We start from the raw sequence: 20,819 nt of genomic DNA, 5'->3' as shown, positions 1-20,819 counted from the left end.
ACGCTTGCATTCCCACCAGCAATAGATGAGTGTTCCTTTTACACCTCATCTTCTCCAGCATAGGTTATCATTGGTGTTTTTGATTTTAGTCATTCTGACAGATATAAGATGGTATCTCAAAGTTGTTTTGATTTGCATTTCCCTGTTAGCTAAGGAAGTTGAACATGTCCTTAAGTATCTTTTGACCATTTGAACTTCTGTTGTGAATTCTCTGTTCAGTTAAGCACACCATTTTTTAATTGGGTTATTTAGAATTTCAATGTCTAGTTTCTTGAGCTCTTTAGATATTTTGGAGATCAGACGATTGTCTGATGTAGATTTGGTGAAGATCTTCTCCCATTAAGTAGGCTTCCATTTTGTCTTAATGGCTGTGTCCTCTGCGTTACAGAAGCTTCTCAGTTTCAGCAGGTCCCATTTATTCATTGTTGCTCTTATTGTCTGTGTTACTGGGATTATAGATAGGAAGTGGTCTCCTGTGCCCATGTATTGCAGGCTATTTTCCACTTTCTCTTCTATCAGATTCAGTGTAATCAAATTTATATTGAGGTCTTTAATGAATTTGGACTTTAGTTTTATTCATGGTGACAGATATGGATCCATTTTCGTTTTCCTGCAGGTTGACATCCACTTAAGCCTGCACCATTTGTTAAAGATGCTTTCATCTTCCATTGTATACTTTTACCTGCTTTGTCAAATACCAGGTGTTCATAGGTTTGTGGAATAATATCCAGTACTTTGATTCAATTCCATTGGGCAACATCTCTGTTTTTATGCCAATACCAAGCTGTTTTCATTACTGTGGCTCTGTAATAGTGTTTGACATCAAGGATGATAATGCCTCTGGAAGTTTCTTTATTGTATCGAATTGTTTTGGCTATCCTGGTTTTTTTTTTTCAGATAAAATTGATTATTGTGCTCTTAAGGTCTGTGAAGATATTTGTTGGGATTTTGATGGGAATTGAATTGAATCTATAGATGGCTTTTGGTAGGATTCCCATTTTTATTATGTTGATCTTAGAAATTCAAGAGCATGGGAGATCTTTTCATTTTCTAGTACCCTTTTCAGTTTTTTTCATTAAAACTTAACATTCTTGTCAAATAGATCTTTCACTTCCTTGGTTAGTGTTACCCCAAGATACTTTATACTATTTGTGGCTAACATGAAAGGTGATATTTCTCCTATTTCCCTCTCAGATTCTTTATCCTTTGTGTATAGGAGGGCTACTGATTTTTTTTAGATGATCTTGTATCCTGCAACATCACTGAAGTTATTTATCAGTTGTAGGAGTTCTCTGGTAGAGTATTTGTGGTCCCTTATTTACACTATAATATCATCTGCAAATAACGAAAGTTTGACATCTGCATTTCTAATTTGAATCCCTTTCATCTCCAAATGTTGGCTTATTGCTAGTTCTAGAACTTCAAGCACTATATTGAAGAGATATGAAAGGAATGGACCACCTTGTCTTGTTCCTGATTTTAGTGGAATTGCTTTGAGCTTCTCTCCATTTCATTTGATGTTAGCTGTTGTCTTGCTGTATATTGCTTTTATTGTATTTAGATATCATCCTTGTATCCTGAATCTCTCCAAGACCTTTATCATAAAGGAGTGTTGAATTTTGTCAAATGCTGTTTTGGCATCTAATAAAATGATCATATGTAGCATGTGGGCCGGGCTTCTTATATTTCCTTTCCTGCCCAGTTCTCACATCCACTAACCCCCCAAAAAATGACACAAAGTATCTACATTAGATATAAACTGATAGGCCCATTGGCTCAGGCTTCTTGCTAACTCTTATAACTTATGTCAAACCATTATTATGATCTATGTTAGCCACATGGCTCGGGACCTTTTTCAGTGGGGCAGGTCACATCTTGCTTCTGGACAAGACTCAGAGGGATGGGCTTCTTTCTTCCCAGAATTCTCTTGTTCTCATTGCCCTGCCTCTGCTTCCTGTCTGTTTAACACAACCATACTTCCTGCCTGACCAATCGGCATTTATTTAAAACATGATTGGACTCTGAGCCTGGGCTGTGGGCTCAGCCGGGCAGGGGCAGTTCCTGTGCTCTGAGAGCCTGCCTGACAGACAGGCCCTGAATCACCTCAGCCACATTCCTGGCCAGCAAGAGACAGTGATCTTCTAGCAGACATCCATTGGAGGAGGGGTGAGTTGCTCCTGGCCTGAGGACTTCGGCTAAGAGGAATTCAGATTTTCCCCACCCCCCCCCTCGACTTTCTGGTTGCCCTGCAGTGGTGGCTATACCCTGCTGAGCTCTCCCGAATCCCATCCCAGCCCTCATCCAGGTACACCTCCCTCTCTTTCTCCCCTCCCCCTGGGGCCACAAGATCTCCCCACAGCTGCTCCCTTGTGTGCTGGGACGGGGCTGTGAGTGAAACCCGGCACGAGGGAGTGCCTGTGTTTCAATAGCCTGCCTGAAGAAAGGTAGACATTCTGTCAGTGAAGTCCCTGCTCAACAAGGAAACCTGACCTGGTACCAGAAGATCCAATATAGAGCAGTTGAAGGAAAAGATGGGCAGACGCCAAGGCAAGAACTCCTCCAACAATCTAAAAAACAACATGAAATCACCAGATCCCAACGACCCTACAATAGAAGGACTTGAACCTCTTAATTCAGAAGAATTGGAAAAAAAATGCCATGATGAAAGCAATAGAGTCCCTTAAACAGGATATGAATAATTCCCTTAAAGAACTGGATGAGAAGTACAACAAAAGGATTGAAGAAATGAGTAAAGAAATGGATGAGAAATATAACAAAAAGTTTGAAGAAATGAGTAAATCCGTGAATGATACACTGGGAAACCAAGAAAAAACAATCAAACAGGTAATGGAAACAGTTCAAGAATTGAAAACTGAAATGGAGGCAATGAAGAAAACACAAAACGAGGGCCAGCTGGATATGGAAAATCTAGATAAACAAACAGAGACTACAGAATCAAGCATAACCAATAGGATACAAGAGATGGAAGAACGAATCTCAGAGGCTGAAGATACCATAGAAAAAATAAATGCTCAGATCAAAGAAATCAGCAAATCCAATAAATTCTCATCACAAAACATTCAAGAAATCTGGGACACAATAAAAAAACAAATCTAAGAATAATAGAGATTGAAGAAGGAGAAGAACTGCAGTTCAAAGGCCCAGAAAATATATTCAACAAAATTATAGAAGAAAACTTTCCCAACCTAAAGAATGATATTCCTATGAAGGCTCAAGAAGCATACAGAACACCGAATAGACTTGATCAAAAAAAAAATCCCCTCGCCATATAATAATCAAAACACAAAACATACAGATTAAAAAAGAATATTAAGAGCTGCAAAGGAAAAAGGTCAAGTAACTTATAAACGTAAACCGATCAGACTTACACCAGACTTCTCTATGGAAACCATGAAAGCCAGAAGGTCCTGGATAGAGGTACTTCAGAAACTAAGAGACCATGGATGCAAACCCAGACTACTATACCCAGCCAAGCTATCATTCACTGTCAATGGAGAAAACAAAATATTCCAGGATAAGAACAAATTTAAACAATTCGTAGCCACAAACCCAGCCTTACAGAAAGTAATAGAAGGAAAATCGCAACCCAAGGAATCCAACATCGCCAACACTGCCTACAATAACTCAGACATCTAGCAACCCTTCACGAGCTTAACTCAAAGAAGGGACACATACAAACTCTATTAAACAAACAAACAAAAAATCATAATAACCGGAGTCAACAACCACTGGTCATTAATATCACTTAATATTAATGGACTCAATTCACCTATAAAGAGGCACAGACTAAGAGATTGGATACGAAAACAGGATCCAACATTCTGCTGTTTACAAGAAACACACCTCAAACACAAAGACAGACACCTACTCAGAGTAAAGGGTTTGGAAAAGGTTTTTTAAGCAAACGGACCTAAGAAACAAGCAGGTGTAGCCATTCTAATTTCCAACAAAATTGACTTCAAACTAAAATCAATCAGAAGAGATGGAGACGGACATTTTATACTCATAACAGGAACAATTCACCAGGAGGAAGTCTCAGTCCTGAATATCTATGCCCCTAATATAAAGCCTCCTACTTATGTAAAAGAAACACTTCTAGAACTCAAGGCAGTCATCAATCCACAGACACTAATAATAGGAGACTTCAACACTCCTCTCTCACCAATGGACAGGTCAATCAGACAGAAACCCAGCAGAGAATTAAGAGAATTATTAGAGATATTGAATCAAATGGACTTAACAGAAATCTATAGAACATTCCACCCAAATAGGAAAGAATATACCTTCTTCTCTGCAGCTCATGGAACCTTCTCGAAAATTGACCACATACTTGGTAACAAAGCAAACTTCCACAGATACAAAAAATATTAGTAACGACCTGTGTCTTATCAGACCACCATGGATTAAAGTTAGAATTCAACAACAGTGCTACCCCCAGGATGCCAACAAATTCATGGAAGTTGAACAGTCAACTACTGAATCACCCCTGGGTCAAGGAAGAAATAAAGAAAGAAATTAAAGTCTTCCTTGAATTTAATGAAAATAAAGACACAACATACTCAAATCTATGGGACACTATGAAAGCAGTGCTAAGAGGAAAGTTCATAGCACAAAGTGCCCAATTAAAGAAAACAGAGAAAGCACACATTGGAGACTTAACAGCACACCTGAAAGCTCTAGAAAAAAAAGAAGCTGATACACCCAGGAGGTCTAGAAGACTGGAAATAATCAAACTGAGGGCTGAAATCAACAAAATAGAAACACAGAAAACAATCCAAAGAATCAATGAATCAAAAAGCTGGTTCTTGGAGAAAATCAACAAGATTGACAAACCCTTATCCAAACTAATCCAACGGCAGAGAGAGAACTTGCAAATTAATAAGGTCAGAAATGAAAAGGGGGACATAACCACAGACATAGAGCAAATTCAGAGAATCATTAGATCTTACTACGAAAATTTATATGCCACAAAGTTGGAAAATGTAAAACAAATGGACATTTTTTTAGATAAGTACCATATACCAAAGTTGAACCAAGACCAGCTGAACAATCTAAATAGACCTGTCAGTCGTGAAGAATTAGAAGCTGTTATCAAAAATCTCCCTACCCAAAAAAGTCCTGGACCAGATGGTTTCAATGCAGAATTCTACCAGAACTTCCAGGAAGAGCTGATACCTATAATCCTTAATGTATTTCACAATATAGAAACAGAAGAGTCATTGCCAAACTCTTTTTCTGAAGCTACAGTTACCCTGATACCAAAACCACACAAAGACACAACCAAGAAAGAGAATTACAGACCAATCTCACTCATGAACATTGATGCAAAAATACTCAATAAAATACTGGCAAACCAAATGCAAGAATACATTAGAAAAATCATCCATTATGATCAAGTGGGCTTCATCACAGAGATGCAGGGTTGATTCAACATACGCAAATCTATCAATGTAATCCATCATATAAATAAACTGAAAGAAAAAAACCACATGATCATTTCATTGGATGCTGAGGAAGCATTTGACAAAATTCAACACCCCTTTATGATAAGGGTGTTGGAGAGATTGGGTTCACGAGGATCATACCTGAATATAATAAAAGAAATATATAGCAAACCGACAGCTACCAACAAACTGAACGGAGAGAAACTCAAAGCCATTCCACTAAAATCAGGAACACGACTAGGCTGTCCACTCTCTCCATACCTCTTCAATATAGTGCTTGAAGTCCTAGCAATAGCAATAAGACAACATAAGGGAATCAAGGGGATTCGAATTGGAAAGGATGAAGTTAAACTTTCGTTATTTGCAGACGATATGATAGTGTACATAAGCGACCCCAAAAACTCTACCAAAGAACTCCTACAGTTGATAAACACCTTTCGTAATGTGGCAGGATACAAGATCAACTCCAAAAAATCGGTTGCCCTCCTATACACAAAGGACAAAGAAGCAGAGAAGGAAATCAGAGAAACATCACCTTTCATGATAGCCACAAATAGCATAAAATATCTTGGGGTAACTCTAACCAAGGAAGTGAAAGACCTATTTGACAAAAACTTTAAGTCCTTGAAGAAAGAAATTGAGGAGGATACCAGAAAATGGAAAGACCTCCCCTGCTCTTGGATTGGGAGAATCAACATAGTAAAAATGGCAATTCTACCAAAAGCAATCTATAGATTCAATGCAATTCCCATCAAAATCCCACCAAACTTCTTCACAGACCTTGAGAGAACAATAATCAAGTTTATATTGCAAAACAAAAAACCCAGTATAGCCAAAACAATCTTATACAATAAAGGAACTTCTGGAGGCATTACCATCCCTGACTTCAAACTCTATTACAGAGCAACAGTGTTGAAAACAGCTTGGTATTTGCATAACAACAGAGAAATCGACCTATGGAATTGAATAGAAGACCTGGATATTAACCCACAATTTATGAACACCTGATTTTTGACAAGGGAGCTAAAGGTATACAATAGAAGAAGGATAGCATCTTTAACAAATGGTGCTGGCGTAACTGGATGTCAACCTGTAGAAAAATGAAAATAGATCCATATATATCACCATGCACAAAACTCAGGTCCAAATAGATTAAAGACATCAACATTAATCCGACCACTTTGAACCTGATAGAAGAGAAAGTGGAAAGTAGTCTACAAGATATAGGTACAGGAGACCACTTCCTAAGCAGAACCCCAGGTGTGCAGACAATAAGAGAAGCAATGAATAAATGGGACCTCCTGAAACTGAGAAGCTTCTGTAAAGCAAAGGACACTGTCAGTAAGACAAAAAGGCTACCTTCCGACTGGGAGAAGATCTTCACAAACCCCTCATCAGACAAAGGTTTGATCTCCAGAATATACAAAGAACTCAAGAAACTAGACACTAAAACTCTAATTAACCCAATTAAAAAATGGGGTACTGATCTGAACAGAGAATTTACAACAGATGAATTTCAAATGGCCAGAAGACACTTAAGGTCATTCTCAACCTCCTTAATGATCAGGGAAATGCAAATCAAAACAACTTTGAGGTATCATCTTACACCTGTGAGAATAGCCAAACTCAAAAACACCACTGATAGCCTATGCTGGAGAGAATGTTGAATGAGGGGAACACTCATCCATTGTTGGTGGGAATGCAAACTTGTGCAGCCACTGTGGAAATCAGTGTGGCGGTTTCTCAGGAAACTGGGAGTCAACCTCCCTCAGGACCCAGCAATTCCACTCTTGGGAATATACCCTAGAGATTCCCTAACATACTGCAAAAGCATTTGTTCAACTATGTTCATAGCAGCACTATTTGTAATAGCCAGAACCTGGAAGCAGCCTAGGTGCCCCTCAATAGAAGAATGGTTAAAAAAGGTGTGGAACATATACACATTAGAGTTTTACTCAGCGGTAAAAAACAATGACATCTTGAATTTTGCATGCAAATGGATGGAAATAGAAAACGTTTTACTGAGTGAGGTAAGCCAAACCCAAAAAGAGGAACACGGTATGTATTCACTCATAAGTGGATTCTAATCATAATTAAAGGTCTTTGAGCCTGTTATTCGAGATCCTAGAGAAGCTAAATAAGAAGATGAACCTGATGAAGATTATTTAGTTATCCGCCAGGAGGTAGGAAATAGACAAGAGTCCCAGGTAACCTTGGGTGCATGGGGGGGGGTGGGAGGGTTGTTGGAAGGGGAGAGGGTTAGAGAGAAGGGAGTAGGGGAGGAATGGGCAAAGCTCGGTTGACTGGGATGTGGGGGAGGGAGGAAGGATGAATATGGGATCAGGGAAGAATATAGTTCAACTAAGGGAGTCATTTTTGGGATTACAGGAGACTGGATTATATATGGGATCCCAGGTCCAAGGAGAGATCCCCAGATTGTTCTCTGGACAGAGGATAGGGTGCCTGAACTGGCCTTGGCCCATAACCATACTGATGAACATTTTGTTTATCACCATAGATCCTTCATCTGGAGATGGATGACGATACAGACGGGGACCCACATTGAAGCACCGGACTGAGCCCCCCAAGGTCCAAATGAGGAGCAGAAGGATGAAGAAAATGAAAAAAGAAATAAGGACTGCGAGGGATGCTATCACCCACTGATACAAGGGGACGGATCTAATGAGAGCTTACCAACGCCAGTTGGACTGCGACTGAACGAGCACGTGATCCAACCAGATTCTCTGAATGTGGCAAGATTCTCTGAATGTGGCTAGCCCGGAGTCTTTCTGAAAAGCCATTGACAATGACACTGGGACTTGTTTCCACTGCATATACTGGATTTTGGGGATCCAGTTTGTTTGGATTCTCACCTTCCTGGACCTGGAGGGAGGGGGAGGAGCTTGAACTTCCCACAGGGCAGGAAACCCTGTCTGCCCTTAGGGACGAAGAGGGAGTGGGGGGAGTGGGAGGGTGTTTGGAGGTGGGGCGGAAATGGAAACTTTTATAATTTAATAAAATTACTTTAAAAAAAATAAATAAAGCATGATTGACAGAATAGAGGTAATTCTTATGCATCACTTCCCCCCTTTTTTTTTAAACAAAGGAAAATATCCATAGTCCTTTTTTTTGGGAATGTGGGTATAGTATTCCAGGCTACTTCTGACTGGTTGCGGGGCCTGATAATCTTACGGGGACCTAAGAAAAATTAGAGATATGATCAAGTCCTGACTGGAGTATCCTGTGAGGCTTGATCATTTCAGACAGCATCTTGAATCTGTTCTGGATGTAGAACTCAGACATCTGGGTATTCCCTGGATATAGAACTCAGACATCCAGGGCATCTATTCCTACCAGACATTTCTCAGGTGGTCTTCCTTAATCAAACGTGACTTTTCTTAACTCAGAATGAATCCACAGCCTCTCATTTCCTGTGGAAACACAAGAAAAATCTCTTCTCCAAAGTAACATACCTTTTGACTTCAATTTTGAATTCAAGATATTTTCAAAATACCTATCTTGGATTAATTCAACAGCATTTATAAGCAAATATTTTTTAGCAGCTGTTGCTCCTTCCTCAGCATTTAAAAAAATTCAAAGAGAGCATATAAAATATAGTAAAAATGTTCTCTGTGTACTTTTCATCTTTATGTGGCTTTATTTTAACCTCTATTTCTTTTATTTTTACTTTTAATTTTTTGCTTTTTGAGACAGGTTCTCTATGTATCTTGGTCCTGAAACTCCCTCTGTAGAGGGAATCCTTGAACTTACATAGATCCACTTGCCTCTGCCTCCCAACTGCTGGGATTAAAGGTGTCTGCCACCACACCTTAAATTCACAGAGATCTGTCTGCCTCTGCGTCCCAAGTTTTGGGATGATTAAAGGCATGCTACCATACTGTGAACTCACAGAAATATATTTGCCTCTTCCTCCCAGGCATTGGGATTAAAGGTGTGTACCACCACACCCAACTACTATCTTTCTTTTTTGTTTTAAAGACTTTAACCTTTTTCTTTTCTCTCCCAAGCCAGCATTTATTTTTAACACACAGTAAACCATTTAGAGTGTTTTGTTCTTTGAATCTCTCTTTACTGTATATCTCTCTTTTTCTGACTACATAAATCTTTAATTTACCAAGCAATATGGGTAAGATTAAATCCATGACTTTGATAGCTGGATCCCGCCCATTCCTTAGCTTTGTGTGATTCCAGCCTCATGGCAGAGGTACTGGCCTTGGCCATGTTTATTGCCACAACTCTATGACACTTCAAGGTCTCTGTCAGCAAGTAAGCTGCAGCAGTGTGCTCACAAACCATACTCAAATGCTCCATATTTGGACTGCCTGTCTGAAAGAGAGTTTGCCCTGGAAAGATGGCCCAGAAAGCTGGAATTTTAAAATGGCATGGGTATTTTCCTGCTATTGCTGAAAATCAAAAAGCATGTGTCAGCTTTTCATCAACACTGTTAAAATATTTTGTGGCAGGACATTTTAAAAGAGCTGCAAGTTTTTGCAGCTAAAACTGAATCAGGAAGCCTCTCTTAGATGAGAGTGCTTGCTTGCCTCTACCAAGCAGAGAAATTGCTGCTACCAAGGAGCCATGTGTAATGCTGGTATTTTATTTTGAAATTACTTCCCAAGCTGTCTCAGGCTTTATGTGAATGCAGTTATCCATGTGGTTGCCATTATGTAACAGTGAGGTCTGGGCTTTTTGGGGTTTCTTTCCTGCCCAGATAATGGAAGAAGCAAGATGTGTCCTGCCCCGCTGTAAAAGCTACTGAGCCATGTGTCTAAAATAGATAAAAAATAATGGGTTGATATCAGAGTTAGCAAGAAGCCTGATCTAATGGGCCAGTCAGTTTTATAACTTATATAGACTTCTGTGTTAGTCTTTGGGACCTACTGACTGTGGGAACTGGGCAGGACAGAAACCCCAACAAGATGCCAGCCCTTCAGTGTTACAATCATATTTTTTTTTCCTTTAAGTTTATAAGAAAGAATATTACATATACTACAAAAGAAAAATCAATCAAGGAGAGACTGAAATTATTAACATCTATGCACCAAACTAAAGGGCACCATGTTCAAGAAAGAAACGCTACTGTAGCTTATATACAATATTGGACCAAGATGCCAAGACTCTGCTGGCCTCATTTGAAGGAAAAGAAGGGCAAGCACCAATGCACAAATTCTTGCAGTATCCTGAAAAGCAACGTGATAACACCAGAATCCAGCGAACATGCAACAGGAAGACTTGAACATCCTAACCCAGAAAAAGGAGAAGAAATCAACTTTAAATGTCACCTTATGAAAATGATGGAGACCCTTAAACAGGAAGTGAAAAACTCCCTTAAAGAAATGGAAGAGAATTATAAACAAAAAGTTAGAAGAAATTAATAAATCCCTCAAAGATACCCAAGAAAACCAAGAAAAAACAATCAAGCATGTAAAGGAAACTTGAAGACTGAAATGGAGATAGTAAAGAAAACACAAACCAAGCAATGGCTGGGTAAATGAACAGGAACTACAGAGACAAGTATAACAAACAGAATATAAAAGATAGAGAAAAAATCTCAGATGTTGAAGATACTATAGAGAAAATAGATTCATTGGTCAGATATAACATAAATCCAACATTTTCTTAACAGAAAACATCCAGAAAATCTGGGACACCGTGAACAGACCAAACCTAAGAAAAGTATGGGTAGAAGATTGAGAGGAACTCCAGCTCAAAGGCACAGAAAATATATTAAACAAAATCATAGAAGAAAACTTTTCCAACCTAAAGAAGGTTATTCCTATGAATGTAAAAGAAGCTTACAGAACACCAAATAGACTGGGTCAAAAAAAATCCCCTCACCATATAATGACCAAAACACAAAACAGAGAATAAAAAAAGAATATTAAGAGCTGCAAAGGAAAAGGTCAAGTATCATAATGGTAAGCCTATCAGAATTACTTCTGGCTTCTCAGTGGAAAGCCATAAGTTCCTGGATTTGTGTGGGAGAATTGTCTGTATTCTGTCAATCATGTTTTAAATAAATGCTGATTGTCCAGGCAAGAAGTATAGGCGGGTCAACCAGACAAGAAGTAGAGGTGGAGTGATGAGAATGGGAGTATTCTGGCAAGAAGCAAGCTCTTCTCGCATTCCTGCACAGACTACTTAGAAGCAAGATGTAAGCTGCCCCACTGAGAAAGGTACTGGGCCATGTGACTCACATATATAAGAATAATGGGTTAATATAAGCTACAAGCGCCAGTAAGAAGACTGAGCTAATGGGCCGATCAGTTTATAACCTAATATAGTCTCTGTGTGATTTTCTTTGGGACTTGACACCTGTGGGGTACTGGGCAGGACAGAAAGCCCAACAAGCTGGCCCTCATGTTACACTGGATGGATGTGAGGCAGATACTAAGAGGCCATGGATGCAAGCCCAGACTACTATACCTAGCAAAGCTTTAATTCATGATCAAATGCAAAAACAAGATATTCCATGACAAAAACAGATTTAAACAATATGTATCCACAAACTCAGCCTTACAGAAATTACTAAAAGGGAAACCCCAACCCAAGGAAGCTAACACAGGCATTTGATAACCCCCCACCAACATACCCAAAGATGGGAAACACACAAACACAACTACCAAAATATAACTGGAATAAGCAACCTCTGGTCATTAATATTGCTTAATATCAATGGACTCAAGTCACCTTTAAAAACCACAGGCTAAGTGAATGGATATGAAAACAAGATACATCTTTCTGCTGTATACAAGAAATAAACCACAACCTCAAAGACAGACACTAACTCATAGTAAAGTGCTGGGGAAAGGTTTTCCAGTCAAATGGACCTAAGAAACAAGTGTCGGTAGCTATCTAACAAAAAACCTTTCAAAGTAAAATCAGTCAGAAGAGATGGAGGACTCTTTAAACTATAACAGGAACAATTAATCAAGATGTCTTCTAAATTCTGAACATCTATTCCCTACTACAAGAGCACATACATATTTAAAAGAAACATCACTAAAACTTAAATCACACATGAAATCCCACACAGTAATAGTAGGAGACTGCAACACTGTACTCTCACCAATGGGCAGGTCAACAAGACAGAAATAACATGAAATATCTTAGAGTAATTCTAAACAAATTTTAAAGACATGTATGAGAAGAATTTTAATACTTTGAAAAAATAAGTTAAAAAAGATTTCAGAAGATGGAAAAATCTCACCAAGTTCTTGGATAGGGAGGATTCACAGGCAGCTAGGAAAACAGGCGAATCACTCTCTGAGAGGGATGCTCACAGGAAGCAAAGAATGTGTCTGATCGATCAGTAACAGTACTAGGTGGGTCAAGGGACTATCACAATTAGGCCGTGGTGAGAGGGACTGACCAAGGGACTGGAAGGGGACGAGGGATTAAGGGAGGGAGGTGGCAACGGCAGTTCCCTGCCATCTGTGTCTCCTTTCAAGGACATATTTCACCATGGTCACTGCTTGTTTGCTTGCTTGCTTGCAGTTCTTTTTCTCCACCCCACTCCCCACGCCCTCAGCCCCCCTTCTCAGACTAAATACTGAGTCAGAGAAAATTAAAACAGTCGTGGAATAGTTTTTGTTTTTTTTTTTTTAATATCCCACTTGGATTTCATTTCCAGGAATAATATTGTCATAGTGATTTGTTGTAAACATTTTCACTTAGGACAGAAAAAATAAAAATTTTTTTTTTTTGATTTCTTGTAGAGGGTCTGAAAATGAAGAAAATTTTTGAGTCCCAAATCAGCTAAGAACAAACCCAAAGTTAATGTCACCATGGAAGAAATATAATACTAAAAAGCTAAATGAAGGCAGGCAGTGGTGGCTCACGCCTTTAATCACAGCACTAGGGATGCAGAGGCAAGCAGATCTTTGTGAGTTCGAGGCCAGCCTGGTTTACAAGTCTAGTTCCAGAACAGACTCCAAATCTACAGAGAAACCCTTAGATGACACTAGCTCCCTTCCCTCACAGGCAGAATTGACAGATGTTCCCTCCTTCCCTGTTCTACCCACCAAGCAAACCCAGTGTTTTCTACAAGGCAAAGTGTTTACATACAGCATGTCATACCCACAGAAATATGCATTCGTCAGGACAAACTTATGCCACGGCGAGTTCCCAACTCACTTAAAAGCAGCAGTCTCTGAACGTCTAGAAATGACAACTTTATTTCAACAGTTGTGGCGCCATATCTTTGCCAATTAGATATTTTCCACAGAGTCATAGACACAGATATGAAAACCATCATCAAATTTGATAAAGTACACCGATGGTCTGGCTTCTTCTTTGTGAATCACCTTGCCCACTCTTCTGGAGCCGTCATCTTTGGTATATTCCACATGTTTTCCTATCAGACCATCCATAAATTCCAGGTCCACATCTACTGGAGGAATTTCATTATACTCTGGCATGATTCAGATTTCGCCCTCTTTATAATCATCCAGAAGCTGGTACACGTATAAGATGGGGTCATTCATATAGGTAATGTAAAAGAAGGCATTAAGGATGGGCGCTCAGGCCAGAACCATCCTCCATTTATCTTTTGAGCCATGCTCACCCTCAAATAAGTGTTCCACCGCTTTTCCAATTCTGGTATCACCCAGGTTGGGATCAGGACTGGGGATGGTTTTACTGAATCAGAGAGCACTTTAAGGGAAAACACTCTTTCATCTTGGTGGAGTTCCAATCCATAGATACAGTCTATTCCATCGTATTTTACCAGATAGAGAGAGGGATTTATGGGCACCTGATCCAGAACTGTCCCTCTCCAATGAGTGATGGGCCCATCCCCTTTCTTCCACTTGTGAGAAATTCTGCAGCCCACAATTTTCCTTTGGGCTAGGGATGAAGATATGCTCCTCTGCCTCTTCTGCTTAGGTTTTTTCTTGTTCAAGTTTGCAGTTTCGTTGGTGTAGTTGTCACAGTACTCTTGTCTAGCAGCTGCATCTGCAGAAATACCGGGTGCTGGTGCCTGGGTCCATGGCTGCGTTGGGGAAAAGGGAAGAGACTGTTAGTTAAGGGGATAAATGACCAACTTGTCCCCCTCCCCCAGTTAGATGAATCCACTCCAGAGGCCAGGTCCATAACCGCCTCTCCCCGGAGCCTGAGGGCAATGCTGGACACCTGGCTGGGTTCCTGCTGCTGTGCTGCGCTCTCCTGGGTCCCCTGGTGTTTTTTGGGAAGGGCTAGCAAGCTATAGTGGGGCAGAGGATATGGATCAGGATTTGGTCCTCCGAAATGCTGGAACAGGACTCTTAAGCTCAACTGTTTTCAGGAAAAAAATAAGCAATTTCTAATCTGTGAATTAAGATTTGGTTTCTTTATCAAATACGGGAGTAATAATTTAATATTTTTTTCTTCTTGGATTTTCGAAACAGGTTTCTTTGTGTAACACTCCTGCCTGCTTTAGAAGCCAATCTGTAGACCAGGCTGGCCTTGAACTCACTGAAATCTAGCTGCCTCTGCCTCCCAAGTCCTTGGATTAAAGGCTTGCACCACCACCACCTAGCCTAATATTTTTTGTTTTGTTTTTTTCTCTGTTTTTGTTTGTTTGTTTTTGTTTTGTTTTTTGAGACAGGGTTTCTCTGTAGCTTTAGAGCTTGTCGTGGAACTAGCTCTTGTAGATCAGGCTTATCTTGAGCTCACAGAATTCTACCTGCCTTTGCTTACTGAGTGCTAGGAGTAAAGGTATGTGCCACCACTGCCTAGCTCTGCCCTAATATTTTTATATAATTGTATATCATCAAATCCATTCTTGAGTTGCTATTTGATTCATTAAAACTATAAAATATAGTAAAATAAAACACAACAAAAAACAAATAAACACATCCAATGCCATAAATAATAAATCATGAATCAGAAACAAGAACGTTAACAGCACAGCTGCTTTTAAAGAAAAAAAAATGACTAAGTGGTAAAAGAATAATAATTTTGATTCAATATTTAAAGTATAGGAGTCTACTAAGAAACTATTGATTTTTTTAAAGAGGTCTATTCTCAATGACAATGTAAGAGAATGTACATTCTGTCTTTATAGACAGGTATCAGCAGATAGGCCATAGTTTCTCGAAGGTCACAGCTAAAACTCACACCTGAAATTGGAATCCTTACTGTGGCGGTTTGAAAACAAAATGATCTCCATAGCCACTTAGGAAGTGGTACTATTAGGAGGTGTGGCTTTATTGGAGCAGGTGTGGTTTTGTTGGAGGATGTGGGTCACTGGGGACAGGCTTTGAGGTTTCATTTGCTCAATCCAAGCCTAGTGTTTCTGTCTCTCTCTACTGTTTATGGTTCCAGATGTAGAACTGTCTCAGCTACTTTTCCAGGTTTATGTCAGCCTGCATGCCTTCATGGTTCTAGTCAGGATGACAGGACAGACCATATTTTTGTTTGGAGGAATATGGTTTAGAAAAACAGTTGAACACTTTAAGATGGTGAAGATGTAAGTGAACATGTGGGCCATGTTTCAGGCTCAGCAAACAGAAGAACTTGGCAGCTTTGGCCATGCAGCACCAGCTTTAAAATGAAGGGTAGGAGAAAGGTATTATGGAATTGCCCTCCATGACTAAGGAAGACTGCTGAGGCAATGCATGTGTCAGGGGTGTCTGTACATGGTGACCTAGAGAGGACACTGTGTAAAGTTATAAAGTTGAAGCCTGGATTGCCTTGGATACACCAAGGTGCTGGAGATGCCAGAGTCATGGGATACCTGCAAAAGGTATCTTCGGGGACCAGCGGAAGAGAAAAAAGTGTGTTGCAGTCAACAAGGCTGAATGAATTAAAGATGTGAAGAGTGTTTTGACATCAGATATGGTGATGCAGAGTTTGAAGATTGCTCAGCTATTTTTAAATTTTGCTTTGGTCCAGTATTTCCTCACTATGTCTCCTTTTTATGTCTCCTGCTTTATCACTTTGATTTTACAGGGGATTACAGTTAAGAGATTGCATGAATCTCAGAAGAGACTTTGAACATAATGACTTTTAAACAAGTTTGAGACTGTTATAGACTATAGGAACTTTTAAAATTGGACTTAATGCTACTGGCCTGTGGGGGCCAGGGCAAGGAATTTGGTAGTTTGAAAGAAAATGGCTCCCATAGGCTCAATGGTAGTGTTACTATTAGGATATATTGCCTTGTTAAAGTAGGGTGACGTTGTTGAAGGAAGTATGTCACTGGGGCCAGGCTTTGAGGTCTCAGATGCTCAAGCTAGGCCCAGTGTGGCATTCTCCTTCTGCTGCCTGTGTATCAAGATGTTGGACTCTCAATTCCATCCCCAGAACCATGTCTGTCTGAATGCTACCACATTTTGCTCTATTTTGAGGATGAACTAAACGTCTGGACTGTAAGCTGCCACCTCAAATACGTCCTTTATAAGAGTTGATGTGGTCATGGTGTCTCTTAACAGCAATAGAAATCCTAAGTCATATACACTTTGGTACCAAGGACTCAGGTATTGCTTTGATAGGACTGACCATTTTCATATTGTCTCCTCAAAGCAGTAGAAATCTTAACTAAGACAAGGGCTCTTCGCCAGTTTCCTTCTCAGTATTTGGACTCTACCTTTTGGCCCTTTTGGTCTTTTTGTGTCTGTTAGCATAATATTCCATAATCAATTAATCTGAAGTCTATCTTTAAGAGATGAAACCAAGTAAGAGCTTATGTAAGATATGCACTCAGAAGAGATAGTATGACTCCAGTGCCTGCCTTTTCTTCATTTCATGTCAAGCTATGGGAAAAATTGTCTTCCACCATGATGACCACATAGTAATGCATTGGGCCATCATGGGTACAAAGCAGTTGAATCAATTTATCATGTGTTGAAACCTCCAAAACTATATATTCTTTTTAAGTTGACCTGTATTATAATAGTGAAAATATGACAAAGGCTGTGGACAAACCATATTTTTATTTGATTACCTTTTGATGGATAGTTGTGCTGTTCTATATTGAACTAATATGAATAAAGCTGCTGTATAATTGTGTACATTTTGTACATATTTTATTTAGATTTGATTTTATTTCTGTTAGATTTTATATTAAGGGAAGAACTGTTTGACCATATAGTAGTTTTATAATTAATTATATGAAGTATCACTAGTGGTTTCCGAAATGGTTGTGAGAGTTTATAGTCACAAATACATAAGAATTCCATTGTCTCAAAGACTCTCAACAAGTGTTGCTTGACTTTTCATCGTTTCCATTCTACTATTTGTGATGTATTATCTCATTGTGTAATGATTTGCATTTCCTTGTGATGGCAAGCACTTTTACTCTTTTTAGATTAATATATATTCAGATAATTTCTCTATTTTATTGGGTTGTCTTTTATTGTTGAGTTGTAAAGTATCTAAATAAATCTCTCATCAGATACGTGACAAATAAATAGTTTATCTCATTGTGTGCTTTGTCCTTCCAGTTTCTTGTTAGTGTGCTTTGAAACTTAAAACCTTCATTTTAGAAAAACGCTTCATTTGTGATACAATACAATACAATAGTATGTCATTTATTATTTACTTTATTGCTGTCATATCTAAATATATATTGCCAATCCAGAATGATGGAGATTTACATTCTGCTGGCTCAGGCCTACTCCCTCAGTGGTACCAGACTCATGCCCAGACCTACAGATGTTTCTGGTTCCTGCCTACTCCTTTGGAGGTCTCCAACCAACGCCTGGATTAACAGAGGTCCTGGATCAGGCCTACTCCCTCAGAGATCCCAGATTCATACCCAGACACACAGCGTTCCTGGCTCAGGCCTAGTTCCTCGAAGTTCCCAGACTTATCAAAGACCCACAGGGGTCCTGGCTCAGTTCTACTCCCTCAAAGGTCTCAGATTCATGCCCTGACCCACAGTAGTCTCTGGCTCTTACCCACTCCCTCAGCAGTTGCTCCCTTGTACCTGCTTCTGTAGATTTTTGTTTTGTCTCAGGTCTGCTCTGGCCCAGGTGACTAACTCAGTTGTGCTCTCCTGGAATTCTCTGCCTCAGTTAGAGTTACCTATTATGAGTAGAGGAGGTGAATAAACTAAATGATAGAAGCTGGGCAGACAGTATAGAGAAACTCACACATGCTTGGAATCTGCTCTTTCTGTTGAGCTATACACTCAGCCCATATTCCTGAGAATTTAAGCTATAATGTATTTATCTATTTTACATTGACCCTCAGGCTCTTATGCATATTATTCACTATCTTTGATAATGTAATCAAAAATCATAAAAGAAGTTAATAATTTTTCTACTACTCCATTTATTGCCAAGAAGTGGTGCCAGTATAAAATACATATATTATCAGTATAAATGAGAAAAAACTTGAACAAAAGCATCCCTAACCTACTATATTTGAATTCATGAAGTTGTAGGCAGGATGAAGGGGAGAGACTTTAAATAGACACATATTGATCTGAAGAGTGTTCGAGTTTTACCCAAGCTTTAGCTAAACATTGCACAAAAGTTAAAGTTACAGAGCAGTGTAACTCATGATAAGGTGATCAAAAGCACAGGTATGTGAAAAAGCCTTGGCTGAGTGCCACCCAGCACCCACTATTAAGGAGGTCTCCAAGTGGAATGTGAATATTCATTAAGAGTATGTCCCACATAAGAGGCCTCTGAGTCCTCCACTGCAGCTTCTTCTGAAACTGGAATGCACTGGTTGTCTTGGAAAGGGCAACTTTACTAATGCCCCTTTCAAACAAAGAATTTACAATTGCCTATGATAGATTTTGAAAATTTACACAAACAATTTTTGCTTAAAACTGAACTCCTCAAATTCATTCTTTGATTTCTCAAGGCCTGAACAAAAACAGTAAGCTCCCCTCACTGTAGACTCTAAAGAACTAGATTTCCAAAAGGCTGCCTGAAGATGCAAAAAATAATTCCAGGCCATAGAAGGATCAGCCTTGCCTGGAAGATTAAATGTGACCATGAACACTAACTACGAAGTTTCATGCCAAGGAAAGAGGTTCTAGAGCTAGTCTGCATTTATTTTAGGAAATTAACAGGCTTGTAAGTGTCTAAGAACTCCATACTGTGCAAGTTTTATTGACACAGAACCTGACAGGATTTTAGAAAATATAAAGACTACTCTTTAGTAGGCCAAAGGTATGCAAAGGCTATTGATTTATTCAACTATACATGGGTCAAGATCTTGTTAGGGTTGCTATTGTTGTGACCAAAGACCATGAACAAAAGCAACTTGGGGAGGAAATGACTTGTTTCAGCTTCAGCACCACATCTGCCTACTTGCTACCCTTCATAATGGACTGAACCTCTGAACTGTAAGCAAATGATCACAATTAAGTGTTTTCATTTATAAGAGTTGTCATGGTCATGGCTTCTCTTCACAACAATAGTAAACCCTAAGACAATTGCTCAGCCTATCTTCTTATACAACTCAAGACCACCTGCCCAGGGATGGGACTACCTGTAGTGGGTTAGTCCCTTCCACAACAATCATCAAGCAAGAAAATGCCCCAACAGGCTTGATTACAAGCCAATCTCATGGAGGTATTTTCTCAGTTGAGCTTCCCTCTTCTGGGATAACCTTAACTTGTGTCAAGTTGACATAAAAACTCGTCAATACAGTATGCAAAGTAATGAGAATCTGCCTTGTTTTATAATCCTCAACTTAAGTAATACAGCATGCATGCTCATTATTCCATATGTGCATGCTACACTGAAAGAAGGCAAGTAAAGACTTTCTGTGAAAGAAATAGTACATCAAGTACAAAGTGTTTTGGAGGCAATCTCTAAAATTGATACTAACCAACTACAAGCCCTTTCTAAAGGCAGAGATCCTGAGTGAAATAAACACTCTGATTAAAGAACAATTTAGTATAATATAAGAGGATTCTTCAAATATCCCAAAGTCAGGCCCCACACTAGTTTTCTTATATGTTTCAATAACTTTCTGCTATGCTTAATTTTGACCAGTTCTGAGATCAATTGAGACACACTTTGTCAGGGACAAGCCTTGACAAAATTACCTCTTACCAGGGTAGAGTTGTGGGGATTTAGCAATATAGTAAAGAATATGAAGACATGAATGAAAGTAATGAAATGAAGAAACATAGAATAGTATCTGGAGAGAATTCCAGTGAGTACTGAAATTTGCCCACGTTTGATTTTCAACCGCTTAAAATACCTCTGACCCCAAAAGGTAGGAAAAAGATTAAAGACTGCATTAGCACGATACAAGGAAATGAACATACCAATTGAAGGTGGCAGGCTGTGTCCACAGTAAAACGTCTTGTTGCTAGGACAAAACAAGTCCCACTCACACCCTAGACCAAAACATTCTATAGGCACTCTCTGGGTGGAATTCCAA

General features: G+C 39.3%; 1 pseudogene; it reads right to left on the bottom strand.

The window, feature by feature from the left end:
* Nucleotides 1–13,696: 13,696 nt before the first annotated feature.
* LOC125410326 (spindlin-2-like) lies at nt 13,697–14,476 on the bottom strand (annotated as a pseudogene).
* Nucleotides 14,477–20,819: the final 6,343 nt, after the last annotated feature.

The sequence above is a fragment of the Myodes glareolus genome, chromosome X (assembly GCF_982192425.1).
Source record: "Myodes glareolus chromosome X, mMyoGla1.1, whole genome shotgun sequence".
NCBI lineage: Eukaryota > Metazoa > Chordata > Mammalia > Rodentia > Cricetidae > Myodes > Myodes glareolus.
Note: the sequence above shows the minus strand (reverse complement) of the source record. Positions and strands in the feature narration are given on the sequence as shown.